We start from the raw sequence: 20,362 nt of genomic DNA on the forward strand, positions 1-20,362 counted from the left end.
TAAATCTACCATTCCAGAATGTTTGTTCCTAATTCATCGAACCTCCAGATGAAACTTTCTTTTTTGTTCCATCTAATCAAGATAGTGACAATATTTCCATCAGGGACTGAACAACGAGCCGTAGCAAAGAATACCCAAAAATTTGTTCTTCCAGTTCCGGCAACCGAAATCAACGGGGATTATTTGGCGACCATCTCTTCGATTCTTTTGGCGAACGGGGCGCCCCATCATCTGCAACCTTACGCCGCCCCTGTTTAGGCCGCTGCATTCCTATATCACCATCACTGCATTGATGACTCTCGTTGTGCACTGTCCTCTCTTCTGCTGCTGAGGGCTTGAATCAGATCTGAAATATCATTTGCCACACTCACGTGGGGCGCGTTCCAGGGGCTATTTCTGAGTTTTCGGCACCCCTGTGTTCTGCGTACGTGTTGTATTTGGGTTCTCTAGACTTTTTCTGGAAAGAATGTTTCAATTCCTTGACTTGTTAAAGTATCATTTTATGAGAACGAATCATTTTACGAAACAGGATTTTCGTGGTTATGGTTAAGATGAGATTGTAAACGGTGAAGAGTTTAAAGAGGTGAGTAGTTTTGTAGTACAACATCTAAGTTGCTTTAATGCGCTTATATTGATAATCATGTAATGAAGAATAAAAGAATCTAAAAATATCTGTCTAGTAACATGACGTCATCAATATTGTCATACTTTAAAAAAAAATATAACTTTTTTTTGTAAATCGATTTACCTCTAAATTCATATTGCAGTCCAAGTAGAAATCTTATGATGCAATTACATCTTATGATTCAATTACATCTTAATGCTTAATTGATTGGTACTTGATTGTTTCATTGATTTTTTCTAGCTTTATCAACTTATTTCTTGATTTTTATACTGCATCTTATATTCATTCTTGTGTTCCTATTATATAAAAGAATATTTAAATATTATAAATATATATATATATATATATATATATATATATATATATATATATATATATATATATATATATATATATATATATATATATATATATATATATATATATATATATATATATATATATATATATATATATATACATATATATGCATTATAATAAATAAAAGATATTTTTTGAACCAATTCCATATTTAAAATTGAAAAACAAATGACTATTTCGTAGTAGTGGATGTTTTTTTTTTATACTTTTACATATAACTACTGCAGGAAAATGCTTTTTATAAAAAAGATCGATGAAATTAAAATGAAATCAAGATGTAAGCGAGTAACTATCCAATTTAACCAGTATGAATTTTTTTAACACAATTTAAATTTAAAATACTTTAGATAAAGAATTTTATTACTTAATAATTAATGCGAATATTTTAATAATTAATGCGAAATAAATGCAAAACATTTAAACTATTTATTTTTAAATACTGACTAACACAAAGCAAATTAACAATTTTGTACTCTTTATCATTCTCGAAATGATTATTAAAGAAAAACTCACACTAAATTGGACAATACTTATTTCATTTAAAATATCCCTATAACGCTTCTAAGCATATTCAAATTACATGCTTATTCAGCTATTTAAGTTCAACATGGATTTGTAACATTTCTGTGATATTTAAGCAAAAAAATTTGAATTATGCTTCATATGAATGAAACAGAAATTAAACTTAGGAAAACTATGAACAAATTAGGAAAAAAAGTTTTTCGCTTACTATCATTTCAAATTCGAATTAATTAATTACGATTGTAATTTTGAAATTAATTTTTATTTTTAAATGCGTTTAAATATAATTCTGTCTATTTTATAAAAATTGTTTGTTTAATGAAAGAAAGATAATCTGTATTAAATTTAAATATAAAAATCTGTTTTCGGATTCAGATGAATGAAAGATAAAAAAAAAATTACACTTTTAAACTGTATAAATGTTTTATATCATAAAGAAAATATTTAACAACCTCAAATGGCAATCATAAAGCTTAAATAATGTCATTTAATTTCAAAGATGTATTTATTTTTATCAGAAACGAAATATAAACTAAATAATAACCTCTCGTTGAATTTGTATTTATTTTGTATGTATTTTAAATCATTACATTTTCTATCTGTTCAACGTACAATTTATTTTTTTATGCAGAATCTTCAAGGAAAATTTAATCTTCATATCATTAATGCGAAGTTTTTTAATTAGCATAATCAAATTATAATTAAACTTTAATATAAAGATAACAAAATTTTAAGCAACTATTTTGTTTTTTATTAGACTCAATAGTCTGTTAGACAGAAATGTTTTGTTCAATGTTGAAATAATCACCCACGCTGTTCTGATAAAAATGTACTTACGTATTTATTAAATGTTAATAATATATGAATGTCTAAAAAATTAAAAGAATTCAGAGTTAATTTAACAATTAAATATTCTAAGTTCAAAGTTTGTATTAAAATTAAATTGTAGTTTTATGTTTTTTTGTCTTTTTTAAAAATTTTTCTCAAACAAATTGTCAAGCAAATTTAAATAAATAAAACAAATTACTTACATGATTATGACTTAAACGGAAGATAAAAAGTAATTCTATCTTCCTGACTTTTTTTTTCTGTTCGAAACGCAATTTCATAATTTCATGTTTGTAATGTTTTTTTAAATCATAAACTGCTAAAATTATTATAAAACTGTTCTTCCAGACTATCACAAGCTACCTAGTTAAAATAATTCCACATAAGATTTTTAAATCATTAACTGTAAATATTATTGTTATTAACATGCACAATCAGGTTTTTGAAAACTTAGATAAGATAATGTTACCTATGTGTAATGGGTGTTCCTTAACTATCACTTTTAATGTAAATTTTTAGAAACCTTATAATAAAGATTATGCGTGTTAGGGTTCACAAATTTGTGTTCAAGCTAGAAACAAATAAAAATTATTTGGAATTCTGTTGAATTAGTTTGGGAAGGTTGGATAAAAAGCATCATAATTAGTTTGATTTCCTGGAAAGAATTAAAGTTGTTTCGAACAATGCCACTCAATTTCTCTCTTTCTTCCGGCAATCAAACATGTTTTAATGTTTTTAGTTCCAACTTTCTCACAAGTTTTGATAGAATTTTTGTTTCTTACTCACTAAAAAACTGATTTGTGGCCTTTTACATGTTGACACGTTCCCTTCATTTATTACAATAATTATTCATTTATTATATATATATATATATATATATATATATATATATATATATATATATATATATATATATATATATATATATATATATATATATATATATATATATATATATATATATATATATATATATATATATATATATATATATATATATATATACGCTTCTTTGTTTCCGTAAGAATGAATATCTTATTTCACATTTTATTGAAACTGAAAGAACTCTACATAACTCCCGAACGAACATTAACTTGCGAAATAAGATTTGATCATAAAATCCATTTGAAAGCGTATTGCGTTTTTACGGTCAATTCAACAAAATTTGGATAGTTTTCACTCATACGAATGTTTAAAAGCCATAGAGGCTTACGTTCCATTTTGAAGGTTTTACTATTATGTTTTAAAAATTACTGCATTACCCTTTAAAGGGCACTTAAATGTATTTTATGTCGTGCACTTTTATGTGAATATTATATTAAATATCGTTTTCATGATATAATAGCTTTAGAATTTCAAATGTCTTAAACTTAAGTTTATGATGCGTGTACAAACTACATAAAATGTTGAAACACAAGTGTATGTGTATGTTATGCGTGTTAAAACATGACATCAAGCAATTTTTAACATGAACCTATATTGTAGTATTAGATTGTCAATTTTTAAATTATCCTCATATTTTTGAAATGTGTAGACTATTTCCGTTATTTCTTTCCAGTAATAATCTATAACTGATGCAATATTTAGATTGCGTTAAAATTTCGTGAGCATTGTCGTGTGTAACTTTATTTAATTTGAGTCATTTTTTTGTTTTGATTATAATTGATATTTTTGTATATGGTTTATACAGATTTAAATGGTATAGAAATTTACTGTTTTGGCAATACAAACCCCCATATTTTCTACAATTAGAAGAAAAAAAATTTTAAATGAAATAATTTCATGTATTTCCCATTATTTTTTAAATTTGTCCCTTTGTCAACTTCTGTTGTGATAAAGTTTTGATAAAACAAGGCACTCTCTTGAAAATGCATCTAAATTCTCATTAGTTCAAATAAAATTAAAGCCTTTTCGATATGAAACTAAAAAATCTTAAACTGAACAATTTTAGCTTTTGTAAGTACTATTTTCTGATAATTAAATGTCTCTCATAAAATTATTTATTCCTTAGCGATAATTGAATGTAACTCATACAAAGTTTTAATTCTTTAGTGATATTTGATTGTAACTCATACAAATTTTTAATTCTTTAGTGAGAACTGAATGTAACTCAAGCAAATTCTCAATTCCTTAGTGATAATTGAATGTAACTCATACAAATTCTTAATTCTTTAGTTATAATTGCATGTAACTCATACAAATTCTTATTTCCGTATTGATAATTGAATGCAAATTACACAAATTATTAATAACTCAAATAATTTTAAAAAGCTTCTAAGTAGTTGAGTATTACAATCAATATGTGACGTCAAGAATTAATTTAAACATTCAGAAATTAGTCACATAGATAAAGACAATTGTTTTGTTAGGTATGATTAATATTAGCATAATGTCATTTGTAAACAACGAATTTTTTTTATTAAAGCAAGAAATAACAGCTATTATACATGAACGAAAAATGAACAAGAGAACTATTGATTCTTTTATTATTGCTTACAGCAGAAAACTTTCATCGAGCAATTACGATATAGCTGTTTTCAACTTAAATTTGCTACCTCTGAAATCTTAAATGCATGAGAATGAAAATGCTTGTAGTCTATAAAGCAAATTTGTTTCATCTAAAGTCTAAAATGCATGTGAATGAAAATACTTGTTGTCTATGAAGCAAATTGGTTTCCTCTGAAGTCTAAAATGCATGAGAATGAAAATACTTGTAGTCTATAAAACAAAAAAGGGCAAATATTTTTGCGGCGGTAAGAGTCAAAATTCTTCTACATAATGCAATACATATATGCTACTTTGCATGGTTACATAAGGGGAAACATGCTGTTAAGTGCTAAAACATGTTTTAATAAATTTTCAATGCACATTTTTTAAGACATGTTCCTTTATTCATTTACAACACCTCATAAGAAATGTAAGAAACATTTTTTTTTCAAAACTATATCAAAATTCAAACTAAAGCAATAAAAAATTTACCAATTAAACTCTGTTTAATTGTTTAAAAGTAGAGCCGAATAACGTATGGCCAAATATTTTTAAAATTATGTGAAAGTGATGTGGTAATTTTCTAAAATAATGCTGTTGCTAATGCGTTGAAAATAAACTAGAAAACATCTAAAACTGAAAAAAAAACTTGTTTTGAAAAAATATAAATACTTTCGATGTTTTTCTTGTTTCAATAACAGTTTCTTAAATACTACAGTAATGCTTTAACTAATTTGCCTCAAACAATCATTGATAAGTTGCTAAAAAGAATCTCGGAATTGGAAATGAAGTGAGGTTGCATGGGGAAAGAAACAAGTAAAGACAAGTTTATCTAGCCATTGAATAAGATATTTTGCAAAAAAAAAGTAATTATACCCCTTTTCGTGTTTTTTTCGCAATTATTAATGCCCTACTCATAAACAAAGTAATATTTCCTGATACATCATTATAACAATTTTAAAAAGTGAAAAATCAACACTAACTAATCAAGATTTTTATAAGTAGAATTGTTAACCAAGACCATTCAACTTGCTTCGCTGCCAATAAAACATATATTGACTGACATAAAATATGAATGTATTAAAAAAAAATTATAAGTACGATTTGTTTATTCAAAAGACATAAAGCTATAACTCTTTAAAAATATTACACCATTAACCAAATAAAATCTATTCGCTCTATATTCAATAGTCAAACTATATGCATGCTTTATTATCCAAATAACATATTGTAAAACATCATTTTAACTAAGTCCGAATAATACAGAACAGAGGCATACGGAACAAATCTGTAACAAGTTTCAATTCTTTAAATATAAGCAAATTAATATGCACTACATATTGAATAACGTTAATAAAATAAAGAAGGATCACAAACTGAAAGATATTATAACAATTAGAATCGTTATCCAAGATTATTTAAAACAGTTTTACTGGCAACAAATAGTGCATTGTCTGACATAAAATATAAATATCTTCATGATAAAACAAGAATTTTAAAATACATTTTTTAAAAGACCTAAAGCTATAAAACGTATCCAAAATATTACACCATTAACAGAGTAAAATCCATTTCGTGCATTATTAGCCAAATAATATCTCGCTAAGCGTCATTTTTAACTAAGTCAAAATAATAAAGAATTGAGACATATTGAGCAAGTTTGTTACAACTTGAATGGTTAATCAAAACCGTTTAACCATTTTAGCTAACAACAAACAAACCCTGTAGCGACTAATGCAAAAGAAAGATATTAATCTTCAAGGATCCATTAAGTATCCAATTAACTCCGGAAAAAAAACTCTTTGCCTCGGAAATTTTCTATCGCTTACAATTAATGAATAAGTGAATTGAAACATTTTTTTTTCTTTCTCCGAAATAGCTGTTTTTCGCATTTTTCTTCTTTCATTTTCGCTGTGTACCAGCGTCTTGTCATCAAATGAAATGCTCCCCCCTCTTCAGGGCTCGAAGGCAGGAAAAATAAGAAAGAAAACACAGAAAATATTGGCAGCGTTACAACTGGGCAACAACACGAAATCGCAACGCTTGAATGCTGCAGCCGTTCAGCGTTTCCATTCGGTTTCGGGCGGAATGATTCAATGTTGAGATTTTAAGAACATATCACCCAGTGAAAAATGAAATCATTTCTTTAAGAAAGAAGAATAAGAAAAAGTATATGAACGAAAAGGAATAGTCATTACTATTTTCATTGCTTCTCCCTCAAAGGCAATAAAGCCTAAGATTTTTTTTTACAAAAGAAATAAAAACTAAAATATTCTTACGTTTAAACTCATTTATTTCATTTTTTGAATATATAGCCCGGATTTTTCACTTTTATGAGCTTCGTTTTTGTTTTGCTTTATAAATGAGAATGGGGAAGAGATAAGAGGAGAAATTCTCCCTAACGAAAAAAAACTGTTTTATTGTTGATTCTGGTAAAATATCGTCCCGAAATTTTGTCCCTCGAAAGCATATATCATCTAGATAAAACATCGCAAGCTATATTTCTTACTGTAGGCAAAGGTTAAATATAAGTATATTTTGAATTAATTCGGTTTCATACCATTATTTCTCTAATTTCGACCGACATAATTCAGCATTATCTTCCAAAATGTAATAGAATTAAATTCTCGCCCTATTTTCCCTTAAGCCTAGATTCTAGATCGATGATCTATTCAATATAAAAGGGAAATAAAGTTTTGTTTTTCTTGTAATGCCGATATACTATCAAATTTTAAAATATGCGTTTGAATAAATTCTAATTCCTCATTTGATAATAAATTAACTAAGTTATTCAAGTATTAAATTTTTTTAAAATATCTATTTACATAGTATTTAATGTAAACAAATTGAATTAATAATTTATATGGGAAAGTTTGTACTATTTTTAATGTATCCCTTTCAATGTCAAAGTCTAAAAATTTAAAACAAAATTATTTAAAGAACCTATTTTTTTATTTAAATCCATTGATTAATTTTTAATATAAAGTGATATTTTGTATATTTATATATTTATATATTTATATATTTACATATTTACATATTTACATATTTATATATTTATATATTTATATATTTACATATTTACATATTTACATATTTATATATTTATATATTTATATATTTACATATTTATATATTTATATATGTATATATTTATGTATCTATATATTTATATATTTATATATTTATATATTTATGTATTTATATATTTATATATTTATATATTTATATATTTATAAAAGTTTTTTCAATATATTAATTGATATTTAATATATTTTTGCTTTACCTTATAAACGAAAGTTCTAATGAGATGAAAGGAAAATTTTCCCTCAAAAAAAAAGGCGTATGTTTCATTCACGTAGTACTTAATGTAAACAAATTGAACTAATAATTTATATGGGAAAGTTTGTACTATTTTTAATGTATTCCTTTCAATGTCATCAAAGTCTAAAAATTTCAAGCAAAAATATTTAAAGAACCTATTTTTTTATTTAAATCCATGGAATAATTTTTAATATAAAGTGATATTTTGTATATTTATATATTTATATATTTATAGTAGTTTTTCTCAATATATTAATTGATATATAATATATTTCTGTTTTACCTTATAAACGAGAGTTCTAATGAGAGGAGAGGAAAATTTTCCCTCATAAAAAAGGCGTATGTTTCATTCACGTAGTATTTAATGTAAACGAATTGAATTAATAATTTATATGGGAAATTGTGTACTATTTTTAATGTATCCCTTTCAATGTCAAAGTCTAAAAATTTAAAGCAAAAATATTTAAAGAACCTATTTTTTTATTTAAATCCATTAATTAATTTTTAATATAAAGTGATATTTTGCATATTTATATATTTATATATTTATATATTTATTTATATATTTATATATTTATATATTTACATATTTATATATTTATATATTTATATATTTATATATTTATATATTTATATATTTATATATTTATATATTTATATATTTATATATTTATATATTTATATATTTATATATTTATATATTTACATATTTATATATTCATATATTTATATATTTATAATAGTTTTTTTCAATATATTAATTGATATTTAATATATTTTTGCTTTACCTTATAAACAAAAGTTCTATTGAGATGAGAGGAAAATTTTCCCTCATAAAAAAGGCGCATGTTTCAATCACGTAGTATTTAATGTAAACAAATTGAATTAATAACATATATGGGAAAGTTTGTACTATTTTTAATATATTCCTTTCAATGTCATCAAAGTCTAAAAATTTAAAGCAAAAATATTTAAAGAACCTATTTTTTTATTTAAATCCATAGAATAATTTTTAATATAAAGTGATATTTTGTATATTTATATATTTATATATTTATACATTTATATATTTATATATTTATATATTTATATATTTATATATTTATATATTTATATATTTATATATTTATATATTTATATATTTATATATTTATATATTTATATATTTATATATTTATATATTTATGTATTTATATATTTATATATTTATATATTTATATATTTATAAAAGTTTTTTCAATATATTAATTGATATTTAATATATTTTTGCTTTACCTTATAAACGAGAGTTCTAATGAGATGAAAGGAAAATTTTCCCTCAAAAAAAAAGGCGTATGTTTCATTCACGTAGTACTTAATGTAAACAAATTGAACTAATAATTTATATGGGAAAGTTTGTACTATTTTTAATGTATTCCTTTCAATGTCATCAAAGTCTAAAAATTTCAAGCAAAAATATTTAAAGAACCTATTTTTTTATTTAAATCCATAGAATAATTTTTAATATAAAGTGATATTTTGTATATTTATATATTTATAGTAGTTTTTCTCAATATATTAATTGATATATAATATATTTCTGTTTTACCTTATAAACGAGAGTTCTAATGAGATGAGAGGAAAATTTTCCCTCATAAAAAAGGCGTATGTTTCATTCACGTAGTATTTAATGTAAACGAATTGAATTAATAATTTATATGGGAAATTGTGTACTATTTTTAATGTATCCCTTTCAATGTCAAAGTCTAAAAATTTAAAGCAAAAATATTTAAAGAACCTATTTTTTTATTTAAATCCATTAATTAATTTTTAATATAAAGTGATATTTTGCATATTTATATATTTATATATTTATATATTTATTTATATATTTATATATTTATATATTTATTTATATATTTATATATTTATATATTTATATATTTACATATTTATATATTTATATATTTATATATTTATATATTTATATATTTATATATTTATATATTTATATATTTATATATTTATATATTTATATATTTATATATTTACATATTTATATATTCATATATTTATATATTTATAATAGTTTTTTTCAATATATTAATTGATATTTAATATATTTTTGCTTTACCTTATAAACAAAAGTTCTATTGAGATGAGAGGAAAATTTTCCCTCATAAAAAAGGCGTATGTTTCAATCACGTAGTATTTAATGTAAACAAATTGAATTAATAACATATATGGGAAAGTTTGTACTATTTTTAATATATTCCTTTCAATGTCATCAAAGTCTAAAAATTTAAAGCAAAAATATTTAAAGAACCTATTTTTTTATTTAAATCCATAGAATAATTTTTAATATAAAGTGATATTTTGTATATTTATATATTTATATATTTATACATTTATATATTTATATATTTATATATTTATATATTTATATATTTATATATTTATATATTTATATATTTATATATTTATATATTTATATATTTATATATTTATATATTTATATATTTATATATTTATATATTTATATATTTATATATTTATATATTTATATATTTATATATTTATGTATTTATATATTTATATATTTATATATTTATATATTTATATATTTATATATTTATATATTTATGTATTTATATATTTATATATTTATATATTTATAAAAGTTTTTTCAATATATTAATTGATATTTAATATATTTTTGCTTTACCTTATAAACGAGAGTTCTAATGAGATGAAAGGAAAATTTTCCCTCAAAAAAAAAGGCGTATGTTTCATTCACGTAGTATTTAATGTAAACGAATTGAATTAATAATTTATATGGGAAATTGTGTACTATTTTTAATGTATCCCTTTCAATGTCAAAGTCTAAAAATTTAAAGCAAAAATATTTAAAGAACCTATTTTTTTATTTAAATCCATTAATTAATTTTTAATATAAAGTGATATTTTGCATATTTATATATTTATATATTTATATATTTATTTATATATTTATATATTTATATATTTATTTATATATTTATATATTTATATATTTATATATTTACATATTTATATATTTATATATTTATATATTTATATATTTATATATTTATATATTTATATATTTATATATTTACATATTTATATATTCATATATTTATATATTTATAATAGTTTTTTTCAATATATTAATTGATATTTAATATATTTTTGCTTTACCTTATAAACAAAAGTTCTATTGAGATGAGAGGAAAATTTTCCCTCATAAAAAAGGCGTATGTTTCAATCACGTAGTATTTAATGTAAACAAATTGAATTAATAACATATATGGGAAAGTTTGTACTATTTTTAATATATTCCTTTCAATGTCATCAAAGTCTAAAAATTTAAAGCAAAAATATTTAAAGAACCTATTTTTTTATTTAAATCCATAGAATAATTTTTAATATAAAGTGATATTTTGTATATTTATATATTTATATATTTATATATTTATATATTTATATATTTATATATTTATATATTTATATATTTATATATTTATATATTTATATATTTATATATTTATATATTTATATATTTATATATTTATATATTTATATATTTATGTATTTATATATTTATATATTTATATATTTATAAAAGTTTTTTCAATATATTAATTGATATTTAATATATTTTTGCTTTACCTTATAAACGAGAGTTCTAATGAGATGAAAGGAAAATTTTCCCTCAAAAAAAAAGGCGTATGTTTCATTCACGTAGTACTTAATGTAAACAAATTGAACTAATAATTTATATGGGAAAGTTTGTACTATTTTTAATGTATTCCTTTCAATGTCATCAAAGTCTAAAAATTTCAAGCAAAAATATTTAAAGAACCTATTTTTTTATTTAAATCCATAGAATAATTTTTAATATAAAGTGATATTTTGTATATTTATATATTTATAGTAGTTTTTCTCAATATATTAATTGATATATAATATATTTCTGTTTTACCTTATAAACGAGAGTTCTAATGAGATGAGAGGAAAATTTTCCCTCATAAAAAAGGCGTATGTTTCATTCACGTAGTATTTAATGTAAACGAATTGAATTAATAATTTATATGGGAAATTGTGTACTATTTTTAATGTATCCCTTTCAATGTCAAAGTCTAAAAATTTAAAGCAAAAATATTTAAAGAACCTATTTTTTTATTTAAATCCATTAATTAATTTTTAATATAAAGTGATATTTTGCATATTTATATATTTATATATTTATTTATATATTTATATATTTATATATTTATTTATATATTTATATATTTATATATTTACATATTTATATATTTATATATTTATATATTTATATATTTATATATTTATATATTTATATATTTACATATTTATATATTCATATATTTATATATTTATAATAGTTTTTTTCAATATATTAATTGATATTTAATATATTTTTGCTTTACCTTATAAACAAAAGTTCTATTGAGATGAGAGGAAAATTTTCCCTCATAAAAAAGGCGTATGTTTCAATCACGTAGTATTTAATGTAAACAAATTGAATTAATAACATATATGGGAAAGTTTGTACTATTTTTAATATATTCCTTTCAATGTCATCAAAGTCTAAAAATTTAAAGCAAAAATATTTAAAGAACCTATTTTTTTATTTAAATCCATAGAATAATTTTTAATATAAAGTGATATTTTGTATATTTATATATTTATATATTTATACATTTATATATTTATATATTTATATATTTATATATTTATATATTTATATATTTATATATTTATATATTTATATATTTATATATTTATATATTTATATATTTATATATTTATATATTTATATATTTATATATTTATATATTTATATATTTATATATTTATATATTTATATATTTATAATTGTTTTTTTCAATATATAGCAATGTGTAGTAATTTCAATGTATTAATTAATATACAATATATTTTTGCTTTACCTTAAAAAAGAAAGTGGTAATGAGAGAAGAGGAAAATTTTCTCTCATTATTAAGGGCATATGTTTCATTTTAGAATCTGCCAAAAATTGTTCAAAATTGTTTTGTCTGTGGAAGACGTATATCATATAGATCAGCTACCTCCATTTTTCAGTTATGGAACCTTAAATCTTTCTTTCGGTGAAACCCCCACATTATATAATTTTATATCATTACTGTAAATATATGCACGAAGAGAAATAAATATTTTTTTTAATTTAAAATTATGTTTTATGTTTAAAAATTAAAATTGCTGTATCTAGTCTAGTTATAATTTTTTATGTGCATGCAATCATTGAAAATGAATAAAATAAGCCGAATTAGGGTTTTCTTGAAATGAATGAAGGCTAAAAAGAACTGTTATAATTTATTTTTATTTGAAAAGTGCGAGGTGAAATACTAATGCAACTTTTACAAGCGCATTTATTAAATATTATTTGAAAAATTATCTTTAAAAAAAAAAAAAAAAAAAAAAAAAAAAAAAAACCAGATGAGTGTGAATTGAGGATGTTCACTTAAAGTAGTTTTTTAAACATAAATATTTAATTTTCAGAAGAAAAAAAATCCAATGATAGGTAGTTACTTTGTTTCTTTCGGTCAGTAATTTCTTTCTGTCAGTAATCAGAGTGTATGAGACATGATATGCCTAATCCAGAGTTTTTTTATCAAAGTTAAAGTTTAGTTTCAATGCTCAAAATTAAGTTATAGGAAGAAATTCATTAAGTTTCTAACCGAAAAGTATCACACTTTCCCTCATCATCCTAGAGTTTTGCTGGTAGAAACAAAATTAAATGTGATTTTTACTAAAGTACGATATTTAACTATCTAACCAAAATCATTAACAATGAAATTTTATTTCTTAATTTTTTTCGAAAACCGTAGATGCTCTAAAACCTCACTAGTCTTATTTTTCTTAATAGATTAAAGCGAAAACTTTGTTTTCCATCTCCTGTTGTTGTTGTAGTTCATTTACGTCGCACTAGAGCTGCGAAATGGACTATTGGCGACGGTCTGTGAAACATCCCTGAGGATGATCCGAAAAGATGCCATCACAATTTTGATCGACTACGGAGGGGATGACACTCCTGCTTCGGCAGCCCGATGACCTGCACATGAAGTCAAGCACTTTACCGTAAAACAGTTTAACGAGCACCAATACCGCACATCCCCTGTCCCTACGCAGATTAATCCAAGTGGTCACCCACCCGCACACTGACAACAACCAGAGATGCTTGACTTCGGTGATCTGCTGGGAACCGTGTTTTAACGATCAGTCCACTGCGGGACCCATCTCTTCTTGAAGACATCATGCTGTGAATTGATATTGCATCGTCAATAGTTCGAAAAAAACGATTACGGAAATAAAAATACTAATAAAAATAACGATAGAAACAATAATGAAATTGATAGTAAAAAAATTAATGAAAATAATAATAAAAATAATATTAAAAACAATAATAAATGATAGATAATAATAAGTTAGAATAATTAAAACTAAAAGGAATAGAGAAAAGGCTTTTAAAAATCATTCCAAAAATCATTCGGGATTTTCCGAAGTAATTCCCCATACTTACCTTCAATACAAAGCCAAGTTCCTTATTAAAGAAACTAATTAACTTCAAAAAATATGAAGGACGAAAGAAAAAAAGAGCAACCATAATAGAATTAGGAAACAAGCAGAAAGTAGGATAAAAAATGTAATTGGGGAGTAATGCCTTAATTCTATAGCAATCGAGGGTAGGAGATATCATTCCAACATAATTCCAAATAGAAAGATAAGAAAATCAAACCCTAAAACCTTTTTTTTTTTTATTCAGCCATTATTCGAGGTATACAACGACCACCCATCTGTATGCAAATAAAAGGCACCAATGGGAAGAGCAGTTTAGAAAAAGAAAACTCAAAAAAAAAAAAAATGCAAATGAGTAGTTGGTAGTTGAATACCAGATGCAGACGTTCGCAATGAAATTTTCGAAATTGCTAAAAACAAAAATCGAAACAGGAAAGAAAGATCCCCGCAGTCTTAAGGCTCTCCAGATAAAAGGAAATAAACCCGGTTGAAACAGATGTCTATGTGTACTCAAAAAGAATGGGGAGATAAATCTTGTATGGAGGAGGGATGTGAAGTCTCTTCACCAATAGGGAATACTTAAAGCAAACAAACCGCTACTGGCGACCGACGTCGCTTCGCTGATGAAGCTCATTTAAATCTGTCTGCAATCAATGGGTTTTCTATTTGGGTGGGGGGTAGTTGTTCTCTGGGATACCCACTACCCCCCATTGTTTTCATACATAGAGTGATGTGCTTTTGGAAACCGAAAAATAAATTCTTCCTTTTTCTCTCCCCTCATCCCAATAGAAAATAGGAAGAATCGATTATTTTCGATTCTTTCAGCAAGAATTCCGATGGAATGGTTTGTTCTTACCATTGTGCTACCAGAAGAAGAAAAAAAATAGAAAATTCTTTCTTTTTCTGTGCCTATAACAAATCATGTTGACTCAATGGCAAATTGAACAGTGTAGAAGTTTCGTTTACTGCTATTATATTTTAGAAATTGTTCGAATGGAATTTAATGACCCTGATTAAAAATTGTTTGGAAACTAATTTTTTTTAGGAAAAAAATTGAATTGCTAAGGACAAACCGAATGTTTAAAGAAAAAATACGAAGGAAAATACGTATGAAGTTAAATCATAAGAAGGCAATGTATTTTTCTTCAGATATGTTAGGAAAAATTCTGATTATTATTAATTGCTAATGAGTCTTTTGAATATTGTATTGGCTTTAAAGAAAATTTTAAGCTGTCACAGAAATAATTTAGCTACAAATTTTGCATAACTGGACGAAATTTTAATTTAACTCATGCAAAAATTCAGCATTTAGAAAAATTGGTAATTACACTAAGTAAACTCCGAAACGGTACACTGGTGTTCAATTTATCAATGGTGTCCGATGTGTTTCGATGTATTTACAGTGGTAGCCGTTAAATGATTCTAAACGTAGCGGTTTTCGATGAGAAAGCAAAAACTTTACACAAAGTTGTTTGATGGGGATACATTGCTCGTTCTGTTGAATGTGTGTCCGTGCTCTTACATAATTTGATTTTATAAGATTTTTTAAGTCCTCTAGAATTACAATTACGGCCTGTGGTTCATTCGTAATGTCGTTCCTAAGACACTTCTGTTCCATGAGCATGCGACACGACTACAATTTAGTACAAACTTTGGCAGTAATTGCAAGGTATACGCATTACACTTTCCAACCATCCAAATCGTGTGCGGACTTTTTCAGCACTCATAAAGCTGGAAGTAATACATTAAAGTAGATTCTGAACTACTAATACACGATTGGAGGACGTGTTGCCCAATCAGACACCCAGCCTTTAGCACGGAGAATCAGCGTAATCAAAGATTTTACTCAGCTTGTAGATCGGGTTGCTTTACTGAATCCATTGTTCCGTTCTTTTTCTGCTTACATAAAATGGTTGTTAGACATTTTGTTTTATGATATGTAAGTGGCAGGTATTTTAAAACAGAAGCAACAGTTATTATGGTTTTTTTTTTTTCTGTGTACTGATGTTCCAAAAATAGAAGGTTAACCTCAAATACATAATGTTACAAAAGATGACAGACTTGATTGTTCTTTCAAAACCCTTTCATTACAAAAAAAAATAAAAAAAAAAAACACCGAAAAAGCACATGAAAAAAGCACCTTCTCAATGGCACACGTAGACACAGTTCTTAAAAGGGTAGTACCCCTGCGGTGTATGATGACATTTTTTTTTGTCATCGGTTTGTAAGCAATTCTTAATGCTTGCGATGTGTTTTGCCCCCCTTTCAAGTTTTTCCCATTATTTTAGAATCACTTTGTATTTTGTCAAACAACAAAAATAGGGAATAATGATGGACAGAACCTTCAGTGATCAGTTTCTATATTTTGTGCATGAAAAACACAATTTTTTCATAAATAAACCATAAAATTTGTCTATACTCCTCATATAAAATAGACCAATCTTCCGAAATTCGTGTTCTGAATGCGAATGAATAATATAATAATATATGGAACAAATTAATCCCTGACAAAAGCGAATGCATTTAAAATGTTATCTATAATTCATCAACGTTATTGTATAGCACGATAACGTTTTATTCTAAACAGTATGGGTACCAAGCATATATGCAAATGAACGTATAATAAATGAATACGGCTGTTCGTAATTATTCTTAGCCGTTGATGCTCCAAGAGGCATTCGTAAAATCAGAATATCTAATTTTGCTCAAAATAATTCGGAGATCTATTCTGATGGTTAGAGGAATTAAATTCTCACTACTTTTCCAAAGTCGTTATATTTCATTTTTGTTAATATTGCAATTAAAACTTTTCCTTTATTTTGTATCAGAGATTATTGAACAAAATTTTAAAGATTGTTTCTAATAATTAAAATTTTAAAGATGATTTAGATGATTTTTCTCTCTACTTTTACCAAGACAATCCCAAAAAATGAATTTGAAAACTATAATTAGAAAATACCAAACAAAACCACATCAAAAAGATTAATAAAATAAACAATAAACATATTTTTCATATACTTTAAATTTCCGTTGACTACTACAAAAACATTAATGCTAAGGGAAAATAAATTTTATAAACAAATAAAACTCGTTTCAATAAAAAAAAAGTATCAATATTTAAAACAATCAGATAAAGTAAATAGTAATATTTATGGTCAAATTGTAGAAAGTTCAATACGTTTTGTTAGTAATAGCATCATATTAGGATCAATGACTGATGCATCAAAACATATATAATTCTTTATAAAAATAATCTTATTTTATTAACTTCAACTTGTAATTTTGTATAGTTTTCGTTACAATTCCAAAATTATCTAATGAATACAATATGAATAATCTATCAAGTAGAAAACCTCAATCAGTAAACGAGCTATTTAATTATTCTAATGTTGAATTTTTTGAAAATGATAAATAGTATGCTATCAATTCAGAACAATCTTGAACATCTGAGATGCATTATTTCTGAAAATTTCGTCAATAATATAGAATATTCAGAATGAGATTTTCTACATTCACTGCGCAAAACAACTATATTATATTCGAACATATATGTAATTTGTTTAAAACTTGTTAAACAACACACAAAATCGATAAACAAAACATTCAAAAATCCGAGATAATGATGTGCTTCGATTGTAAACAAACAAATCCATGTGTAAACTCTTCTGTATATAGGGAATTTTATTCTATTACAAACTGATCTAGGGAAAATTCCGTTTACACTTTCATCAATCATCCGCGATTACGCAAGGCATCCGAGTCGGCAGGTGGTTGTGTATCAGTGGTCTTCTTCTTCTTGAGCTTAGAATATCACATTAGTTGAAAGCACTCAATATAGTAGGCATGAGCAGCGATGGCTCAGGGGATAGAGAGTTCGCATTCTAATGAGGTGAACCGGGTTCGAATCCCAGCGATTATTAGTAGATACGAATCTGCATCTGGTTTTCACCGACCACAGTGCTGACGTGAAATATCCTCAGTGGTAGACGGAACATGGGTTAGAGTCCTTCTGCCGTCAGGCTAACCGTGGCAGGTTCTCATGGTCTGCCTCTTCATGTAACGCAAATGTGAGTTAGTTCCATCAAAAAGTCCTCCACTGAGGCAAATTTCTCCCAATGCATGATCCAAGAGTTCCCTTGTCTTCTGGATTAGGCTCAAGATTACACGGCTAGGAAGTTAGTAGTCGTAAACCCAAAAATATTGGGTCATCAGTTCAACAACGGTTATAAAATAAAATATAAGTAAACATTTGAAAATACAGGTTGGTGTGTGCACAGACATTTTGTTACTGATTAAAAGAATTTTTAAATTAATTTTTAAAAATATTAATTTAAATATGCGATAAATTATTCCTAGAATAACGTAATGAAAATTAATTTTAGATATTTCAAATTAATGCATCTGATAAAAAAGTTAGGAAAACTTAACCATTTAAAACTAAACTGTCTGGAACTCAAATGATTTTCTTTTAAATTTTCTTTTTATAGTTTGGAGTATTTTTTATGCTTAATCAACCATTGCTCATTCAATTAAAGAATTAATGAAGCACGATAAATTATTTCCCGTTACAACTAAATCTTACACACTCTTTTTCTTGGAGTAAAAAAAAAGAAATTCAGCATTATTATTTCACTCACATTTTTTAGGGGTTTTTATAAAGACAATTCAGTTCCAAATGAACATTAAAGCGAAAAATCTTTCCCCTATTAGGAGTTTTTTCCCCTTCTCATAGCTAAGTCGGGAAAAAAAGTTTAAAGATAAAAAGTACCACAATGACATTTTTACATCGCTAACGCTTCTTTCGAAAGAACTTTACGCAACTACAAAAAAAAGTAAAAGAAACAAAATATAAAAAATTCCAAAGAAAGAAGAGTAGATAGAGTCCGATATCTCTCCCGTTTCCCTGGAGAGGCCAAAAAGGCAACTTCCAGTTGAGTCCAGAAAAGATTCCATTAGGCATGGGGGGCTTTATGTTTCTTCACGCACCATCTCTGGAACAATAAAAATTCGTCAGCAATCCAGCTCTTTTCGAGGACATCTATTCTATTCAAGTAGGGAATTTTATTCCATTTTCCCTTTTTATCTTCCTTTCACTGCACTTCAGGATGGGATAGCGATAGACATTTATCCAATATGCAAAGACAGATGCCCACGCGTCTCCTACAAAATCGCTTGGAATCTCTTTCTGCGAATCGTTATTCTTTCCTGAGAAAATGTGTATTTTCGAACGTGATAATGCCACTGGCTCGGAATGAAAAGATAAAAATCTATTTCGCCAACACTCCTTTTCTGTCTGGAACGTTCGATGGTGTGACCCGATCATTTACCCAATGGGAAATAAATTCCCGGTAATACATCTTTCCAATGGGACTATGGCATCACGTTTTAAAACCTCTGAGATTTCCTAAAAGAAATAACGTTCCTATTGCTTTATCAAAGTTTATGGCTTTAACAATACCTCTTGAGATTTTAGTTAGATTTGCTTTAGCTAGCCTATTTTCTCAAGCGAAAACAATGTCTAAGAGTATAGACTACCAATTTCTAAATACATGTTGATACGTTGATTGGCGTACATTTTTGGGTGAAAAGTATCTACACTTTTCTCAACTGTGATGCATTGTTAATTATGGTTTTCAA

General features: G+C 24.9%; 1 protein-coding gene across 3 annotated transcripts in view; it reads left to right on the forward strand.

Moving 5' to 3' along the window:
• The first annotated feature begins 209 nt into the window (after positions 1 to 209).
• The window catches only part of LOC107441931 (uncharacterized), a 212,284-nt gene continuing 192,131 nt past the window's right edge, over positions 210 to 20,362 (forward strand). The window contains exon 1 of one of the 3 annotated variants that reach the window (XM_087169284.1): positions 210 to 583. The gene's annotated coding sequence lies outside the window, so the exon portion shown is untranslated. The remainder of the gene's footprint in view (positions 584 to 20,362) is intronic. The other 2 variants (XM_087169294.1, XM_087169300.1) reach the window with 2 other exon arrangements.

The sequence above is a fragment of the Parasteatoda tepidariorum genome, chromosome 1, assembly GCF_982258835.1.
Source record: "Parasteatoda tepidariorum strain Cologne lab strain chromosome 1, Ptep-v5.0, whole genome shotgun sequence".
NCBI lineage: Eukaryota > Metazoa > Arthropoda > Arachnida > Araneae > Theridiidae > Parasteatoda > Parasteatoda tepidariorum.